The following is a 19,307-nucleotide window of genomic DNA, read 5'->3' as shown; positions in this document are numbered from 1 at the left end:
GAATAATGTCTTCATTCCCATTTCTCCAATCATATCCTCCTCAACTACCTGCACAACTTTTATTTTTTACATTCATTTTTAAAATTTTGAGTTTCAAATTCTCTCCTTTCCTCCAGCCCCTCCCCCACCCATTGAGCAATATCATACCCATTATTCATGTGAAGTTATGCAAAACATATTTCTACATTAGTGATGTCAGAAGACAGTCTTGAACCCTGGACTTCCTCACTATGAAGCTGGCTCTATAATCATTATACCATACTGACCCTCAAGGAGATCAGAAGAGATAGCACATGAATAGTAGGACATCAAATAGAGGGGGGGAACTCTAGGTGATGTAAAAACAAAAGATTTCAAGAAAAATTAATTTAAACAAAGTGCTCAGCTCATGGATGATGAATGAGTTGTTTTGTGAGCACTTACAGGGGGAATGAAAAAGGAAAAGGATTACCAGAAAGTAGTAAAATAAGGAAGATTAGTAAATATTAAGAAGTTCAAAGAATCCTCTTAGCATCCCTAGTGGGGAAAGACACGTAATGATGATTAATGATTCTTGGCTGAGAACTATGGAGATAATCATGTAATGACCCATTATATCTTTCTAGGAGATGCACTGTTTCCCTAGGATCATTAATCCTAGATTTAATGCTTAAAAGGATCCATTCTCTGTATAACCTGAGTTCCAAAACCTGTTTTTATGGGGACTCTCTGCTTATTGGTGAAGATCAATGTCTTGCACCTGTGTGAGAAGTGGTGTGGAATTGGTGAGAGCCATAGAGAGGAAACATCCAGGCTCTTCAATTCTCTTCAAGCATCTTCAGGCTCTTTGTGTTCTGTAGTCTCTTCTGGTACTTCTGGCTTTCATCTTTAAGAGAGAAGATAAATCATTCCAACTCCCCTGCAGTTTGTTGAAGAAAAAGTCTCTGGGAAAAAGTCAATATAAAAGAGCTAGCGGTTTTCATCACATTCCTATCCCCAGACTGCTGCACTAGAGATTTCAGATAACTTCCCTTGGGTGAGATTCAGGTTATAATGGTTGAGCTGAGTTATCTTGTTCTCACTGAGAAAGTTCCTTTAATCTGTATTGTTTGATATATGTATTTTCCCATGTATATATTCTCTGATTTCTATTTTGATATTGAGATGGATAAATGTGTTTCTTTGCTACTTGCTGTGTGTGTTCATTGTGGAACTGCTATTTGGTTCAAGGCTTCGATATAAAGCTTGGGGCCCTGCTTCTCACACTGATGAAACATTGATCAGAAGATAGCATGAACTTGAAAATCCCCTAGAATAATAATATTTAAGGAAACATATATATATATATGTAGAATTCTAGTCTTATGCCCTTTTTCTCTGAAAAGAATAGAGTGGCCAAGTGTTGGCCTCCAATCTCCAACTTCCCCTCCTGGTGAGGATTAAAGTGTTTCTTGGAGAAGGGTGGGAGGAGAAGAGTCTAGACTTGTCTACTCTGCCTCCCTTCGAGCAACACAACAACACCTTCATGCTACATGTGGGGCCCCTTTCTTCACTTCACTATAGAATCTTATAGTTGGAAGGAAGCCCAGAGGCTGCCCCGTCTAAAATGAACAAGAATTGTCTTCACAATTTATCTGACAAGTGGCTATATTAATAATCATAATCACATATACATACGTATATGTAAAATTATTTTATGCATACTTCTACTTATCAGTTCTTCCTCTGGATGCAGATATTATCTTTCTTTATATATCCTTCATAGTTAATTTGGGTATTTGTAGTAGACAAAATTACAATTTTCTCAAAGTCAATCTTAAAACAATACTGCTTTTACTGAATACAATGTTCTCTTGGTTCTGCTCACTTAGCTCATTATTTCATGTAGGTCTTTCTATGCTTTTCTAAAATCATTGAGCTCATCATTTCTTACAGCACAGTGGTATTCCTTCACAGTCATATAAAACCAAGCCTATATTTGCATTTTTGTAAGTTACTCTTAGTTCTACCCTCTGGGCTAAGTAAATCAAGTTTAACTCCTCATCTTCATGGTAGGTATTCAGATATGTGAAGAGAGTTATGTGCCCCCTTTGACTTCTCTTTGCATTAAGCCTTTCAGTTCCTTCTGCCAATTTTTGCCTGACATTAACTGAAGGTACCTCTTGCAGAAATTCTACTCCTTGTCAGTGTCCTTACTAAGATGTGATGCTCATAAATGAACACTATATTCAAAGGTTTATAAATCTATACCTATAAGTGACCTAGAGGTCATATCTTTCAAACTGCTCATTTTACAAATGGAGAAAACTGAGGCCCAAATAAGTTGAGTAACTTATCTAAAGTCACTTAGTAGATACCACATGTAAGATTTGAAACCAGGTCTCTCTCACACTACAGGCTTGGAACTTTCCATTATACCATCTGCTTCTTCATTCATAGGGGTTTGACTGGGGTAGAAGGCTACAGAACTATTTACATTTTTATTTCTGGACAGTATTTCTCTCTTAATTGAGCCTAAGATTGTATTAATTTCTGTAGTGAACATATAATAGTGATAATCTCTCATAACCTCTCATATTTTTCAGACAATATTCTACCTCACCATGTCTGTCCTATCTGCTACTTGTAAAACTGATTTTTTTGAGCCCAAGTTTAAGGTTTTACATTTATTACTATAAAATTTTATTTTATTAGATTTAACCCAGTGTTCTAGCTTGTCAAGATACTGCCATGTTAGTTATCCCTCCCATATTAATGCCATCTGAAAATTTAATAATCATACCATTTATGCCTTACATAGTTATTGATAAAATCATCAAATAGACTAAGGCCTAACAGAAATTATTGGGAAGTCACTGGAGATCATCTTCCAAGTAGATGCTTACCCATTAATTACCACTCTTTGGGTCATCATTCAGCCAGTTTAAAATCCATTTAATTGTTTTGTCACCTATCTCATTGATCTCCATTTTTTACCACAAGAAAAATATAAGATAATTCATAAAAAAGATTTCTAAAATATTTCTGAGTCATGAAGGAAAGACCTGGGTTGTAGTGTTAGTGGAGTAGGATCTCGCATGGCCTGCCATTCCTTACCTCCCTTCTCTCACACCCACAGGGAATCTTATCCAGGAGTGGGTGCATCAGAGAAATGGATGTGAGTTGAGTGAATGGCTTGGTAAAATATATTATAGTGAGCTTCTACACCTTCTTTTCCTCTTCAATTCTGGAGAAATGAGCAGGTATTTAATAAATGACTATCTTTCCTCCCTTTCTGAGATATGAGGAGTTCCAAGAGAGTTGCCCTAGGCAACTAGTAATCTGAATGAACTGTTTCATACGATCTACTGTGCTTTCATTGCTTATCAATTAATTTACTTTAATTATGAAAAGAAAAAGCAGGATGGATAAAATCCTCAGTTGTGTGGCTAATGATAAGGGCAGGGAAGCTTGGAAGTGAAAAATTATTTTCCTATTATTGATTCAGAGAAAACTTTAATTCTCTAAATGAGAGTTGAGAGAGTTAGAGGTTTTTCCTTTGAAAGAAGCAGAAAACACTATTTCTTTATAACATGAATAAATGTGGGTGGGGAAGGAAGTCCCCAGATCCCCATAGAAGAAAGGTATAGTGTAAGTTTAAATTAGTAAGAGAAACCATTGAAGGGATATATAATTATCATCATCATAATCACCATTATCTTCATCATTGTTATTATTATTGTCATACACTCAGAAATGACATTGCACATGAGCCCCTCCACAAGTGGGGAGAACTATTTTTGCCACAGTAATATATGATTCTCCAGACTCCATCTTTTACATATCTCATTTATTTTCAGTAAGCTATAACCTGCCACTTAGAGTCTTAGATATTTGCCTGGGAGCACTAAGAGCCTCAGTAACCTGCTCAGGGGTGCCTATCTAGTATGAGTAAGAGGCAGAAAATGAATCTAGGTTTTCCTCACTCTGAAATGAGTAATTCTTCCATTATGCCATACTCTCTCTCATGGGTTTTATTAGTGATTTCCTTCTCTCTGTCTCTTCCTCTGCCTCTGTCTCTCTCCAAAATCTAGGTTCTTTGAGATGATTTTCTTCGCTATATTTAGCGTTAGGACTGGTGGGAATTCATAGGCAATTATCTGTGTGTCTCTTCTGTTGCTGAGTCATTTTCAGTTATGTCTGACTCTTTGTGACCCCATTGGGGTTCTGTTGGCAAAGATGCTGGAGTAATTTGCCATTTTCTTCTCCAGCTCATTTGACAGATGAGGAGACTGAGGCAAACAAGGCAGGGTCACACAGCCAGTAAGTGTCTGAGAATGTTAATGGTAAGATAATTTGTTAAGACTTGTAAAAGGTGGTAAACGGTCAAAGGATATAAACAGGCAGTTTTCAGAGGAAGAAATTAAAGCTATCTATAGTCATAAGAAAAAATGCTCTAAATGACTATTAATTAGAGAAATGCAAAAGATAACATTCTGAGGTACTACATCAAACCTATCAGCTTGGCTAACATGACAAAACAGAAAAATGATAAATGTTGGAAATGTGGGAAAATTGGAACGATAATTCATTGTTGGTGGAGTTGTGAACTGATCTAACTATTCCAGAGAGAAATTTGGAACTATGCCCAAAGGGTCATAAAAATGTATATACCCTTTGACCCAGCATAATACTTCTAGGGCTGTATCCCAAGGAGATCATAAAAATGGGAAAAGGGGAAACTGGCAGAAATCCACAGACCTCCCAGCACAGGATGGGAATCTGTTGAAGTGACGGTAGACAGAAGCACAGCACTTTTGGCCACAAGACATCTACACCTGAGGCTTGTAGCCCAAAGCTTTGAAACTCACCTTTTTGAACTTCTGGGAGTCATAATGTCCAGGTAAATGGTTTTCATCCCTCCCTCCCTGACCCAGAGAATACCTTGGGAAAATCCCTGGAATAGAGTAGCCAGAAGTGGGGCTTCAGTAGCCAAAGAGTGGTAATTCCTGAGTTTTAGAAAGGTGGAGCCAGCAAGGGTCAACACCAGGAACCCATACATGCCTTTGCACAGCCGGGGGAGTGGCAGACACCAGCACAGACACCAGCTGAGACCACCCATGCTGGAGAGCAGCACTGGGGGGAGAGGAGACTTCTTGCACCCAGACGGCCCCTCCCCCACACCTCAGGAAACCAGAGGCCATATCACACAAAGCCAGTAACTAGGCCCACAATTCCCAGAACAAGAAACCTGGGAAAGAGCTCCCTGGGCCCCCAAAGCAGAAATCTACTTTAAAGGCAGGAAAAAAACTAGCCACATGAGGAAGCACATGGAGAAAAACCTAGGACCATTGATTATTTTTATGCAGCCAGGGAAGATCAAAATACCAATTAAGAAGAGAACAGCATTGACAGTATACCCACACATGATACCTCAAAAGGGAATGTGAACTGGTCTCAAGCCCAAAAAGCATTCTTGGAAGAGCTAAAGGAGGATTTTAAAAACCAAATTAGGGAGGTAAAAGAAAAAAATGGAAAAAAATCACCGATGAGATCAAATCTTTAAAAAGTAAAATTGGTGAAATGGCTAATGAGATTCAGAATCTAAATAGAGAAAATGATACCCTGAAAGGTAAAATCAACCAATTGGAAAAGGAGACTCAAAAGCAAAATGAAGACAGCAAAACATTAAAAATTGGAATTGAGCAAGTGGAAGCTAATGACTCTATGAGGCATCAAGAAGTAGTTAAACAAAATGTAAAGAATGAAAAAGAATAGAAGAAAACATGAAATATCTGATTGGAAAAACAACTGACATGGAAAATAGATCCAGGACAGACAATTAAAGAATCATTGGTCTACCAGAAAGCCATGGTGAAAAAAAGAGCCTGGAAAGTATCTTCCAAAAAATTTTTAAAGATAATTGCCCTGAGGTCCTAGAACCAGAGGGGAAAATAGTCATCGAAAGAATCTGCCAATCATCCCCTGAAAGAGATCTCAAATTGAAAACTACAAGAAATATTATAGCTAAATTTCAGAATTATTAACTTAAGGAGAAAATACTGCAAGCAGTCAAAAAGAAACCATTCAAATATCACGGAACTACAGTCAAGATCACACAGGATCTTTCAGTTTCTACATTAAATGATGGGAGAAATTGGAATGTAATATTCCAAAGGGCAAAGGAGCTTGGACTATAAGCAAGGATCAAGTACCCAGCAAAACTGAGCATAATTTTTCATGCAAAGAGATGGACATTCAATGAAATAAAGGAATTCCAGACCTTCCTGATGGAAAGGCCAGAACTCAATGGAAAATCTGACTTTAAATACAAAACTCAAGAGAGACATAAAAAGGTAAATGGGGAAAAACCCTGCAAACCTTGTTAATCAATAAGGGAAAATTATTTACATCCTTATATAAGATTATATTGTTTTATATATGTTATATATATATGTATATGTATATATAATGTATGTATGTATGTGTGTGTATATATATATGTATATATATATATATCCATCTTGAGTATAGTACAGTTATTATGACAACTGAAAGGGATACACATACACTGTGGGTGTCAGTATAAAATAACTGATATAATGATAAAAAACATAATTAAGAAATGTAAAGGGAGGGTTCTGGGAGAAAAGGTAAGGAGGTAGCAGAAAAGGGTAAATTACATCACATGAAGAGGCACAAGAACATATAGTAGAGTGAAAGAAGGGAGGGAGAAGAGTAGTATATGAGCTTTAGTCTCATTGGATTTGGTTCAAGAAGAGAATAGCATACTCTGAAAAGTATAGAAATGAAACTTGTCCTACAGGCAGTAGGAGGGGAAAGGGGAAAGAAAAGGGGGTGGTCAGAAGGGAGAAGTAGTAAGGGGAAAAGGGTAAGATAAGAGGGGAATCAAGAGGGAGGGTAAATTGAGGAAGTCTGTGGTCAAAAGCAAAACTCTTTTGAGGAGTGAAAGGGAGAAGGGAGAAATAAAAGCATAACCAGGGTGGGGAGTGGAATAGGATGGAGAAAAAGACACAGCTTGTAATCAAAACTGTGAATGTGAATGGGATGAACTCTCCCATAAAACAGAGGCAGATAGCAGAATGCATTAAAAACCATAATCCTACAATATGTTGTTTACAAGAAACACATTTGAAACAGGGGGATACACACAGGGTAAAAGTAAAAGGATGGAGTATAATCTATTGTGCTTCAGCTAAAGTAAAAAAAAAAACAAAAACAAAAACCGGGGGTTGCAATCCTAATCTCAGACAAAACAAAATCAAATACAGATCTAATTAAAAGAGATAACAAAGGACATTATATCCTGCTAAAAGGCACCATACACAATGAAGAAATATCATTATTTAACATATATGCACTGAGTGGTATAGCATGCAAATTCTTAGAGGAGAAGTTAAGGGAGTTACAGGAAGAAATAGACAGCAAATCCATAGTAGTGGGGGACCTCAACCAGCCCCTCTCTGAACTTGATAAATCTAACTTCAAAATAAACAAGAAAGAAGTTAAGGAGGTTAATAGAATTTTAGAAAAGACATATATGATTGACCTCTGGAGAAAACTGAATGGGGATAAAAAAGAATATACTTTTTCCTCAGTGGTACATAGCACACACTCAAAAATTTACCATGTACTAGAGCAAAAACACTCCACAAGTGGAGAAAGGCAGAAATAGTCAACATCCTTCTCAGATCATGATGCAATAAAAATTATTTTTAATAAAGGACCATGGAAAGATAATCTAAAAATTAATTGGAAACTAAATAATCTAATCCTAAAGAATGAGCGGCCAAAGAACAAATCACAGAAACAATGAATAACTTCATTCAAGAGAATGACAACAATGAGACAACATACAAACACTTATGGGATGCAGCAAAAGCAGTTCTTAGGGAAAGTTTTATATCTCTAAATGCTTATATGAATAAAATAGATAAAAAAGGAGATCAATGAATTGGGCATGCAACTGAAAAAGCTAGTAAAAGAACAAATTGAAAATCCCCAATTAGATACCAAATTAGAAATACTGAAAATCAAAGGAGAGATTGATAAAATTGAAATCAAGAAAACTATTGAACTAATAAATAAAACTAAGACCTGGTTTTATGAAAAAAAAAACAGTAAAATTGATAAGCCTTTGGTCAATTTGATTAAAAAAAAAGAAGAAAACCAAATTACCACTATCAAAAATGAAAAGGGTAAATTCACTTCCAATGAAGAGGAAATTAAAACAATAATTAGGAATTATTTTGCCCAATTGTATACCCATCAATTTGACAATCTGAGGGAAATGGATGAATATTTACAAAAATTCAAATCGCTCTGGTTAACCGAACAGGAAATAAATTACCTAAAAAAACCCATCTCAGAAAAAGAAATTGAGCAAGCCATCAATGAACTCCCTAGGAAAAAAATCTCTAGGGCCAGATGGTTTTACATGTGAATTCTATCAAACGTTTAAAGAACAGTTAATTACCATGCTTTATAGACTATTTGGGAGAAATAGGTGAAGAAGGTGTCCTACCAAATTCTTTTTATGACACAAATATGGTATTAATACCTATACCAGGAAGAGTCAAAACAAAGAAAGAAAATTATAGACTAGTTTCACTAATGAATATTGATGCAAAAATTTTAAATAAAATATTAGCAAAAAGATTGCAGCAACTTATCAGGAGAATAATACATTATGACTGGGTAGAATTTATTCTAGGAATTCAAGGCTGGTTCAATATTAGGAAAACTATCAGCATAATTGATCATATCAATAACAAAAGTAGCAGAAACCATATGATTATCTCAATAGATGCAGAAAAACCTTTTGGCAAAATACAACACTCATTCCTGTTAAAAACACTCGAAAGCAGAGGAATAAACAGAATCTTCCTTAAAATTATAAATAGCATTTATCTAAAACCATCAGCAAGCATTATATGTAATGGGAATAAGCTAGATGCATTCCCAATAGATCCTGGGTGAAACAAGTCTGTGCATTACCACCCCTATTATTCAGTTTGGTATTATAAATGTTAGTTTTAACATTAAGAGAAGAAAAAGAAATTGAAGGAATTAGTATAGCAAAGAAGAAACTAAATTATCACTTTTTGCAGATGATATGATGATTTACTTAGAGAATCCTAGAGAAGCAAGTAAAAAACTACTTGAAATAATAATGAACTTTAATAAAATTGTGGGATATAAAATAAACCCATATAAATCCTCAGCATTCCTGTACATTCCTAACAAAGTCAAACAGCAAGAGATAGGAAGAGAAATTCCATTTAAAGTTACTGTAGACTCCATGAAGTATTTGTGAGTCTACCTGCCAAGACAAACTCAGGGCCTATATGAACCCAATTATGAAACACTTCTCTCACACAAATAAAGTCAGACCTAAATAAATGGAATAATAGCTGTTCCTCATGGTTAGGCAGAACTAATATAGTAAAAATGACAATTTTACATAAATTAATTTATTTATTCAATGCCATGCCAATTGAACTACTACAGAGCTGGATAAAATTATAACAAAATTCATCTGGAAGAATGAGAGGTCCAGAATATCTAGGGAATTCATGAAAAGAAATGCTAGGGAAGGTGGCCTAGCCTTACCAGATATTAAACTACCTGGTACTGACTAAAAAACAGAGTGGTGGATCAGTGGAATAGGTTAGGTACACAAGACACAGTAGTCAATGACTATAGCAATCTACTCTTTGATAAACCAAAAGAATCCAGCTTCTGTGCTAAGAAGTCACTATTCCACAAAAATTGCTGCGAAAATTGGAAAATGGTAGGGCAGAAACTGGACATAGACCAACATCTTACACCGGACACCAAAATAAACTCAAAATGCATTCATGATTTAGAAATAAAGGCTGGTACTATAAGCAATTTGGAAGAGTGTGGAATAGTTTACCTATCAGATTTATGGGAAAGGGAAGAATTCATGACACAACAAGAGATAGAGAGCATTACAAAATGCAAAATGGATAATTTTGATTATGTTAAAATGAAAAATTTTGTATAAACAAAACCAATGCAACAAAGATTAGGAGGGAAGCAGAAAATTGGGAGAAAATCTTTACAACCAATGTCTCTGATAAAGGCCTCATATCGAAAATATGCAGGGAACTGAGGCAAATTTGTAGGAATAAAAGCCATTACCCAATTGAGAAATGGTCAAAGGATATGAACAGGCAGTTTTCACAGGAAGAAATTAAAGATATCTATAGGCATATGAAAAAATGCTCTAAATCACTATTGATTAGAGAAATGCAAATCAAAACAACTCTTAGGTACCATATCTCTCCTGTCAGATTGGCTAACATGAAAAAACAGGAAAATGATAAATCCTGTAGAGGATGTGGGAAAATTGGAACATTAATACATTGTTGTTGGAGTTGTGAACAGATCAGGCCATTCTGGAGAGCAATTTGGAACTGTGCCCAAAGGGCTATAAAAATATGCATACCCTTTGACCCAGCAATACCACTCCTGGGGCTATATCCCAAAGAGATTACACAAGTGGGAAAGGGACCTGTATGTACAAAAATATTTACAGCAGCTCTTTTTGTGGTAGCAAAGAAATAGAAATCAGGGGATGCCTATCAATTCAGGAATGGCTGAACAAGTTGTGGTATATGAATGTAATGGAATACTATTTTTTTTATAAGAAATGGGGAAGATACAGACTTCATAATAACCTGGAAAGACCTACATGATCTGATGCTGAGTGAGGAGCAGAACCAAGAGAACATTGTACACAACCACAGACATAGTGATTCTGTGATGACTAACTTTGATAAACGTGGCTCTTCTCTTGCAATACAAGGCTCAAAGACAGCTCCAAAGGAATCATGATGGAAAAAGCTATCTACATCCAGAGAAAGAACTGTGGAGCCTGAATGCAGATTGAGGCAAACTATTTACCCTCTTTTTTTTCCTCTTCTTTTTAGGTTTTGTGTATTCTGTCTCATGATTCATTCCATTAGTCATAATTCTTTACAATTTGACTATTGTGTAAATAAGTTTAATGCAAAGATGTATATAGAATCTATATCAGACTACATGCCATCTTGGTGGGGAGGGGGAAAGGGTGGAAAGGGAAGAAAATTTGAAACTCAAGAACATGTAGAACTGAGTGTTATAAACTAAAAATAAAAATTCTAATTAAAAAAATGGGAAAAGGACCCACATGTACAAAAAATATTTACAGCATCTCTTTTTGTGCTGGCCAAGAACTGGAAATTGAGGGGATCTCCATTAATTGGGGAATGGCTGAACAAGTTTTAGTATATGAATACTATGGAATACTACTGTGCTATAAGAAATGATGAACAGGTGGACTTGCGAAAAACCTGGAAAGACTTACATATGAACTGATGCTGGGTAAAGTGAGCATTACCAGGAGAATATTGTACATGGTAACAGCCACAGTGTGTGATGATTGACTTTGATAGATTTAGCTCTTCTCAGCTCTAGTTTCCAAAAGACGCATGATGGAAAATGGCATCCACATCCAGAGAGAGAAATATGGAGCCTGAATGCAGACTGAAGCAGACTATTTTCTTCTTTTGTTTTGTTTACCTTTGTTTTTTTTCTTTCTTTCTCGTGGTTCCTCCCATTCATTCTAATTCTTCTATACAACATGACTAATAAGAAAATATGTTTAATAGGAATGTATATGTGGAGCCTATATCAGATTGCGTGCTGTCTTGGGGAGGGGGAAGGGGAAGGAGGGGGAGAAATTTTTAAACTTATGGAAGTGAATGTTGAAAACTAAAAATAAATAAATCGTTATTTAAAAACAGGACTTGTAAAGGCAAACAGAACACTATAAGCTAGCAGGCAGTCACCGAAAGCAAATCATTCAAAATTAAGTTCATTTCCTTTTTTTGTCAAAGTTACTATTAGATTTTTTTAGTTAAAGAGATTCTGTCAACATATTTTGATTTTAATAAGGCATATGACAACAACACTCATAACCGTGTGAACAATTTGAAAATATATAGGTTAGATGATAGTATATATATATATATACTATCTATATATACATATATATATACTATATATAGTATATATATATATATATATATATATATATATACTATGTATATATATATACATATTTAGTTAGTTAATTAGGAGGATTCAGAATTGGAAGAAAAACTGGACCTATAGTACTGTGTCAAGAAATTACAATCTCAAGGGAAAAATGGAGTGCCCTAGGATCCTATTCTTGTCCCTGGAAGGTATGTTTTAAAAAACAGCTTCAATGAAAATATAGGTAACAGGCCAACCAAATTTCTATATTACACAAAATCAGAAGGGACACTTCAGATATTAGGTCTCAACAGACTAAAAAGACAGTCTGAATTTGCTGTAGTAAAATGATTTTCAAAAAAAACCCCATCAAACTATAATCTTGTGATTTAATTTGCATAGCACATTCCTGATGAGTAAATTTCCTCTAACAAGGCAGTTTGTCAACTGTTTTATGACTTACTTTTTATTTGTCAAAGGGCTTTTCAGGTTTTCATAGAAAATAAGTCAAAAAATGTTGACAGAAAACACACAAAACACTTATTGAATCAAAAAATAAAACAAAAAGCTAACAGCTTTCATTTAAATGTCCTACCTCAACCTTCTGCCAGCACTGGGAAATATACACTAACACAATGTCAGTCCCTTGGAGGAAGTCGTGTTTCTTTGAGAAATAAACCTCAGAAATTTGGTGTATGGTTTCAGGAGGTAAGGGTAGGTTGCCTATACCACCGTAATCAGGAAGGAATAAATATCACCATGCCTACCTTAGCAACCAAACTCATCTTCCATACTTGGCTAGTAGTGGTCGTTATCTAAAGGGAGAACACAGGGCCCAATGTTATTCAATTAAATCCTGGTTATGCCAACCAAGATCTCAAAGCCAAATAACTTTTTTTTCAAGCTCTTATTATTTATTTATTTAATATTTTTAGTTTTCAGCATTGATTTTCACAAGAGTTTGAATTACAAATTTTCTCCACTTTTCTACCCTCCCTGCCCCCACTCCAACATGGCATATATTCTGATTGCGCCATTCTCTAGTCAGTCCTCCCTTCTGTCACCCCACTCCCTACCACATCCCGTTTTCTCTTATTTTCTTGTAGGGAAAGATAGATTTCTACGCTCCATTGCCCGTATATCTTATTTCCTAGTTGTACGCAAAAACTTTTTTTTTGAACATCTGCTTTGAAAACTTTGAGTTCCAAATTCTCTCCCCTCTTCCTTCCACATCCACCCTCCCTAAGAAGGCAAGAGTTGCTTTTTCTTGCCACTTTTATGTGAGACAATTTACCCCATTCTATCTCTCCCTTTCTCCTTCTCTCAATATATTTCTCTCTCATCCCTTAATTTGATTTTATTTTTCAGATATCATCCCTTCATATTCAACTCACCCTGTGCCCTCTCTCTCTCTCTCTCTTCATATATATATATATATATATATATATATATATATATATATATTCCCTTCAGCTACCCTATTACTGAGGCTTCATGAATTATACACATCATATTTCCATGTTGGAATGTAAACAAAGCAGTTCAACTTTAGTAAGTCCCTTACGATGTCTCTTTCTTGTTTACCTTTTCATGCTTCTCTTGATTCTTGTGTTTGAAAGTCAAATTTTCTGTTCAGCTCTGGTCATTTTACTGAGAAAGCTTGAAAGTCCTCTATTTTATTGAAAATCTGTATTTTGCCTTGGAGCATGATACTCAGTTTTGCTGGGTAGGTGATTCTTGGTTTTAATCCTAGCTCCATTGACATCTGGAATATCCTATTTCAAGCCCTTTGATCCCTTAATGTAGAAGCTGCTAGATCTTGTGTTATCTGGATTGTGTTTCCACAATACTCAAATTGTTTCTTTCTGGTTGCTTGCAGAATTTTTCCTTGATGTGGGAGCTCTGGAATTTGGCGACAATATTCCTAGTTTTCTTTTTGGGATCTTTTTCAGAAGGCAATCTGTGGATTCTTTCAATTTCTCTTTTACCCTCTGGCTCAAGAATATCAGGGCAGTTCTCCTTGATAATCTTTTGAAACATGATATCTAGGCTCTTTTTTTGATTATGGCTTTCAGGTAGTCCAATAATTTTTAAATTATCTCTCCTGGATCTATTTTCCAGATCAATGGTTTTTTTCTAATGAGATATTTTACACTGTCTTCCATTTTTCACTTCTTTCGTTCTGTTTTTATAATATCTTGATTTCTCATAAAGTCACTGGCTTCCACTTGCTCCAATCTAATTTTTAAGGTGGTGTTTTCTTCATTGGTCTTTTGGATCATCTTTTCCATTTGGTTAATTCTGCCTCTCAAGGCATTCTTCTCTTCATTGGCTTTTTGGAGATCTTTTGCCATTTGAGTTAGTCTTTTTTTTAAGGTGTTATTTTATTCAGTATTTTTTTGGGTGTCCATTAGCAAGTCATTGACTTGTTTTTCATGGTTTTCTTGCATCACTCTCATTTCTCTTCCCAATTTTTCCTCTACTTCTCTCACTTGCTTTTCCAAATCCTTTTTGAGCTGTTCCATGGCTTGAGACCAGTTCATGTTTTTCTTGGAGGCTCTTTGACTTTGTTGACTTCTTCTGGCTCTATGTTTTGGTCTTTTTTGTCACCAAAGAAAGATTTCAAAGTCTGAGTTTGAATCTGAGTGTGTTTTCATTGCCTGGCCATGTTCCCAGACAACTTACTTGACCCTTGAGGTTTTCGTCAGGGTATGACTGCTTGTAGAGTGGAGAATACTTTGTCCCAAGCTTGAGGGGTTGGGATGTTATTTTCAGAGCTATTTCTACACAGCAAGCTCTGCCACACCAGTGCTACTCTTCCCCAAGGACAGCCAACCTGGACTGGACTCAGATCTAATCAGGCTGGGCACTCCTGCTCTGATCCACCACTTAATTCCTCCCACCAGGTGGGCCTGGGACCAGAAGCAACTGCAGCTGTAGTTTTGTAAGCAGTTTCAGAGCTGCGCCACTTCTACCACCCCCAGGGTGGTGGCTGACTGTGAACTCCTTTCATTCCATCCCTGAAGTTTTTCCCACTAACCTTCTCTGTTGTCTTTGGTGTCTGTGGGTTGAGAAGTCTGTTAACTGCCACAGCTCACTGATTCAGGGTGCTAGAGCCTGTTCCACCTGGCTCCAGGTCTGATTGTTCTGGGCTCAGCCCAAGCTGGTCTCTGCTCTGCTCCACTCCCAGCTGTGTGCAATCGACCTTACCCAGTGACCATCCAAGCTGTCCTGGGCTGGAGTCCTGCTTCCCTCTGCTGTTTTGTGGGTTCTGCAGCTCTAGAATTTGTTCAGAGCCATTTTTATAGGTGTTTGGAGGGTCCTGGGGGAGACCTTTAGGCAAGTCCCTGTTTTCCAGCCACCATCTTGGCTCTGCCTCCCCCCAAATAACTCTTAAATCTGCCATTTCAAATCCTAAAGGGATCTCTCTTTTATAAAGTCTTTTGTTGCTGCATGTAGATGAAATGAGAGGTTCATCTGCGTAGAAGACAACTTCATTGACTGAATCAGCATGGCCAGGAAGCTTGTAAAGGAACCGCCTGCTTCTGTTACATAAACTTGGCTGAAATTTTGCTTCCACAAGGTGAGCAGGAACACCTCAGGAGATTCTTCTCAAAGTTGTGTACATTTCCCTGAAATATCTTCAATTACTCTCTTTGGGGGGCAGAAAGCTGGACAACCCAAATCTGAACTGTGTTTTCCATTATGTTGGATACCAAGTAAGACCCTTCAGAACTTGGACTCAAGCCCATCACAGAGTTGGGGTGATCCCTCATGGTGTGTGTCAGCTGAGACTTTGATGTTATTGTCGATGTCCCCAAAGATAATCTGATCATTAGTGTCATTGAAGGTCACAGTCAATTTGTCGTTTTGTTCTTTAGTTGTTTCAGTCATTTTAACTCTTTGTGTCCCCATTTGGGGTTTTCTTGGCACTGGAGTGGTTTGCCATTTCCTTCTCCAGCTCATTTGATAGATGAGAAACTGAGGCAAACAGAGTTAAGTGACCTACCCAGGGTCACATAGCTATTAAGTGTCTGAGGCCAGATTTGAATCAGGAAGATGAATCTTCCTGACTTCAATCCTTGTGCCACTTACCTCCCCGGAGTCAGTACTTGGCAGATATTCAGAAATGTCTGGATAGCCACTTTCTTCCAGATATCCCAAAGCTTAAGCTCTTCACTATCAGTGCAGACTAGCTGGGGCCTGCTCCTGGCAGCATAACTAGGATTCACAAAGTAAGTGTGCCCCTTCAACCTCTTAATTTTCTCTTAGATCTCATTATCCCCAAAGTGACAGTCTTATCTATGGAAGCTGAGAAGAACATGCTCCCATCTATGTTATAAGGCAATTCCATGCCTGCCACTCTGTGTCCTTTCAAGATGGCATAATTATGCCAATCACCATTCATATTCCACAGCAAGATAAGCATGTTAAGTCCTGCAGATGCGAAGGTGGATCCATAGAAGTGGAACTTGCTATGGTACACCTTCCCTTCATGTCCTGAGAACATCATGAGACTAATCCGAGGGGAGAAACATCTTGGAGGATCTGCTCAAAGCAGGTCCTCCTTTGACAGTTGCTGCCTGTGTGTGACATCAACCTGTTCTATTCAAAATGAAAGTGGGAGTGATAGTCTGTGGGTCTCCTGTTAAATCCTTAATGTGCCATGGAAGGCAGGGGGTGTTATCTCATAGCTGCTGCTATTGGTACCCCAGTTAGTAATGGGTTATAATGGCCCTGAGGGGGTCAAGTCTTGGTGGAAAAAGAAGGAGGTTGGGATGGTGGAGGAAGGGAGTGGAACTGACGAAATGTTAGATGATAATGAGTAAAGGTTAAGTGTAGTTGTTCTGGAGACAAATCTCACAATTGGCTATCACAGAGAGAATAAAACATAGTCCACTGCCCCCTTCCTATCCCAGTATTCAACTGTTTCATTCCCTTTGGGATCATGTTTTGGATCCCAGGAAACCACGGTCTCCACTTTGGATAATGTTGGTGTAGTGATTGCCTTTCCAGCATAGTAGAACCTGCCAGGGCTTGTGCCTAACTATCTTATCCTTTGAGAACTCAGAGTTAACACTGAACTATGATGAAACTATGGAGTCTTTTACTTAGGCTATAGTCATATAGTTCTAATATTCACCATGAAGGACATCCTGTTTCTTTTACCCCTCTACCTTTGAAAGAACACAACTAGAGAATGCTATTTAGTTCTGAGTGATAAAATTCAGGAAGGATATTAGTAAGTTGCCAGGCATCCAGAGAAAAAGACTTGAATCAAATCTATGTAACAATTGTTGAACACACTGGGAATATTTTCCACAGAGGTAATAAGATTTGCAGAGGGTATAATAAATCTCTTGGAATAGCACAAAAAAGATTTGATTTGTTTCACTTGGGCCAAGAGGAGAGAATTAGTGGAAATGGGGCTTGGGGGACATCTCTATGGCATAATATACAGATCTCTGGACTTATAGTCAGGAAAACCTGAATTCTGATTTGGCTTCAGTAACTCACTGGCTGTGTGACCCTGAACAGGTCAATTAACCCCTCTGCACCTCAGTTTCCCCATCTGTACAATGAAGATAATAATATAACAGGACTGGCACATGCCAATACAGTGTCCCTGATGCAATTCCACATATTGGGGGGAGGGGGAAGGGAAGTAAATAAGCTCTTGTTCTCTGTGATTGAGCCACTAACTTTTACATTAATTCTAATAATTTGATCATTCATACTTTATCCCCCTTTGTTTAATTCTTAGGTGTGTTATAAAGTCGTATGCTTGGATCCAAGTCTCCTTAACGTGCAGGGTTTATCTTTATCCTTTGTTATCCTTTGCTTACCTAGACTTTAGCCTGTTTTCAGACTCTCCCAATGTCATGCTCTGCTCTCCTGCTAAGGGATCCATTAGTGACAATTTTAGTACTTCTCTAAAACTGACTTTCTACTTTTTCTACCTTCCTGGGCTTTTTTTTCATTTCCTGCTGCTGAAAGCTGCCCTAACGACATCATCTCTCCTTGTAAGTCTGCCTCATTTCTGCCTATTGACTTTCTTTAGTTTTATCCAATCTACAACCATCCAAGTCCCATTTGTGACAGCATCCTGACTCTCAAAACAGGTCAGGTCTCCACTGAAGAAGCCTGTAACATTTCTTCATTTCTATGAGCCATTAGGAGCTAATTGAATGGATAGTTTACTTAAGATGAGTTCTCTGATAAGAGAGATAGCTATCAGAGAGGAGAATGAAAAAAACTCATACTTCTCTAGTGTAAGGAAAAGCCTACCTAAATCTCTCCTTCCCCAGCCTCCATCCACTGTTATTCTTTTATACCTCCTGGACTCTGCAAGTTATTTCGATGAAGTTTGTATTTCTCCCTCACCCCTTTTTCATCTAGACCAGGGGTGGGGAAACCTGTGACCTCAAGGCCACATGAGGCCTCAGTTTTCCCCACCCCTGACTCTAGGCACTGACCCCACAAAATAAACAGGAATCCTTTTTAAAGAAATAAAGGTATTGATTTAAATTAGGAGAGGGACTTGACAGAATGAAAGAACATTGGATTTGGAGTCAGAAGTTCTGGGGTTTAAATCCAAATCCTGTTACTTGCTCTCTGCATGAAACTGAACAAGTCAATTAACTCCTCTGAGTCTCAATTTCCTTACCTATAAAACAAAGGGAGGGGGTGAACCAGATTGTTTTTAAGCTCCCTTCTCACTCTTTAATACTATTCTAATCTCTTCCTACCCTCAGTTCCACTACCATTGACCTCAGTATTTGGATGGTTAGGTAAATCGACAAGAAGAGGCCGCACAAATAAAGGCATGTAGACCAAGTGCAAAGTACTTGACAATAACAAAAAAAAAATGCTAATCGATTACTCAGTAAATAAGCACCCACTGAGCATCTTCCATGTGCCAGGTATTGTCCTAGGTGCTGGATGTGCAAATAAAAAAAAGAAACAGTCTGTTCCCTCAAAGAACTTACATATATACTTATATAATTATAAGCAACATATGTGTATGTACATACAACATATAAACATAAACTACATATATCCATGCAGATATAAAGTATATGCATGTGTACATATACACATATATACTATATAAAGTGACATTTTAATAATGCATAAATATAAATAACCTTCTGGTATGGAGGGGAGAGGTCTCTTAGAGTACCTAGTCTCCTTCACCTCTCACCTCAAGATCCACTTTCTACATGAGGCTTTTGGGTGGGAGCATGAAAGGTCTCATGTAGAAAATGACTCAAAAGGAGAGA

The 19,307-nt window shown here is 37.2% G+C and overlaps 1 pseudogene; it reads right to left on the bottom strand.

Moving 5' to 3' along the window:
• Nucleotides 1-1,502: 1,502 nt before the first annotated feature.
• LOC118854606 lies at nucleotides 1,503-18,036 on the bottom strand (annotated as a pseudogene).
• Between the last annotated feature and the right edge of the window lie 1,271 nt (nucleotides 18,037-19,307).

This window comes from Trichosurus vulpecula, chromosome 6, assembly GCF_011100635.1.
Source record: "Trichosurus vulpecula isolate mTriVul1 chromosome 6, mTriVul1.pri, whole genome shotgun sequence".
NCBI lineage: Eukaryota > Metazoa > Chordata > Mammalia > Diprotodontia > Phalangeridae > Trichosurus > Trichosurus vulpecula.
This window is presented reverse-complemented; position numbering and strand designations above follow the sequence as displayed.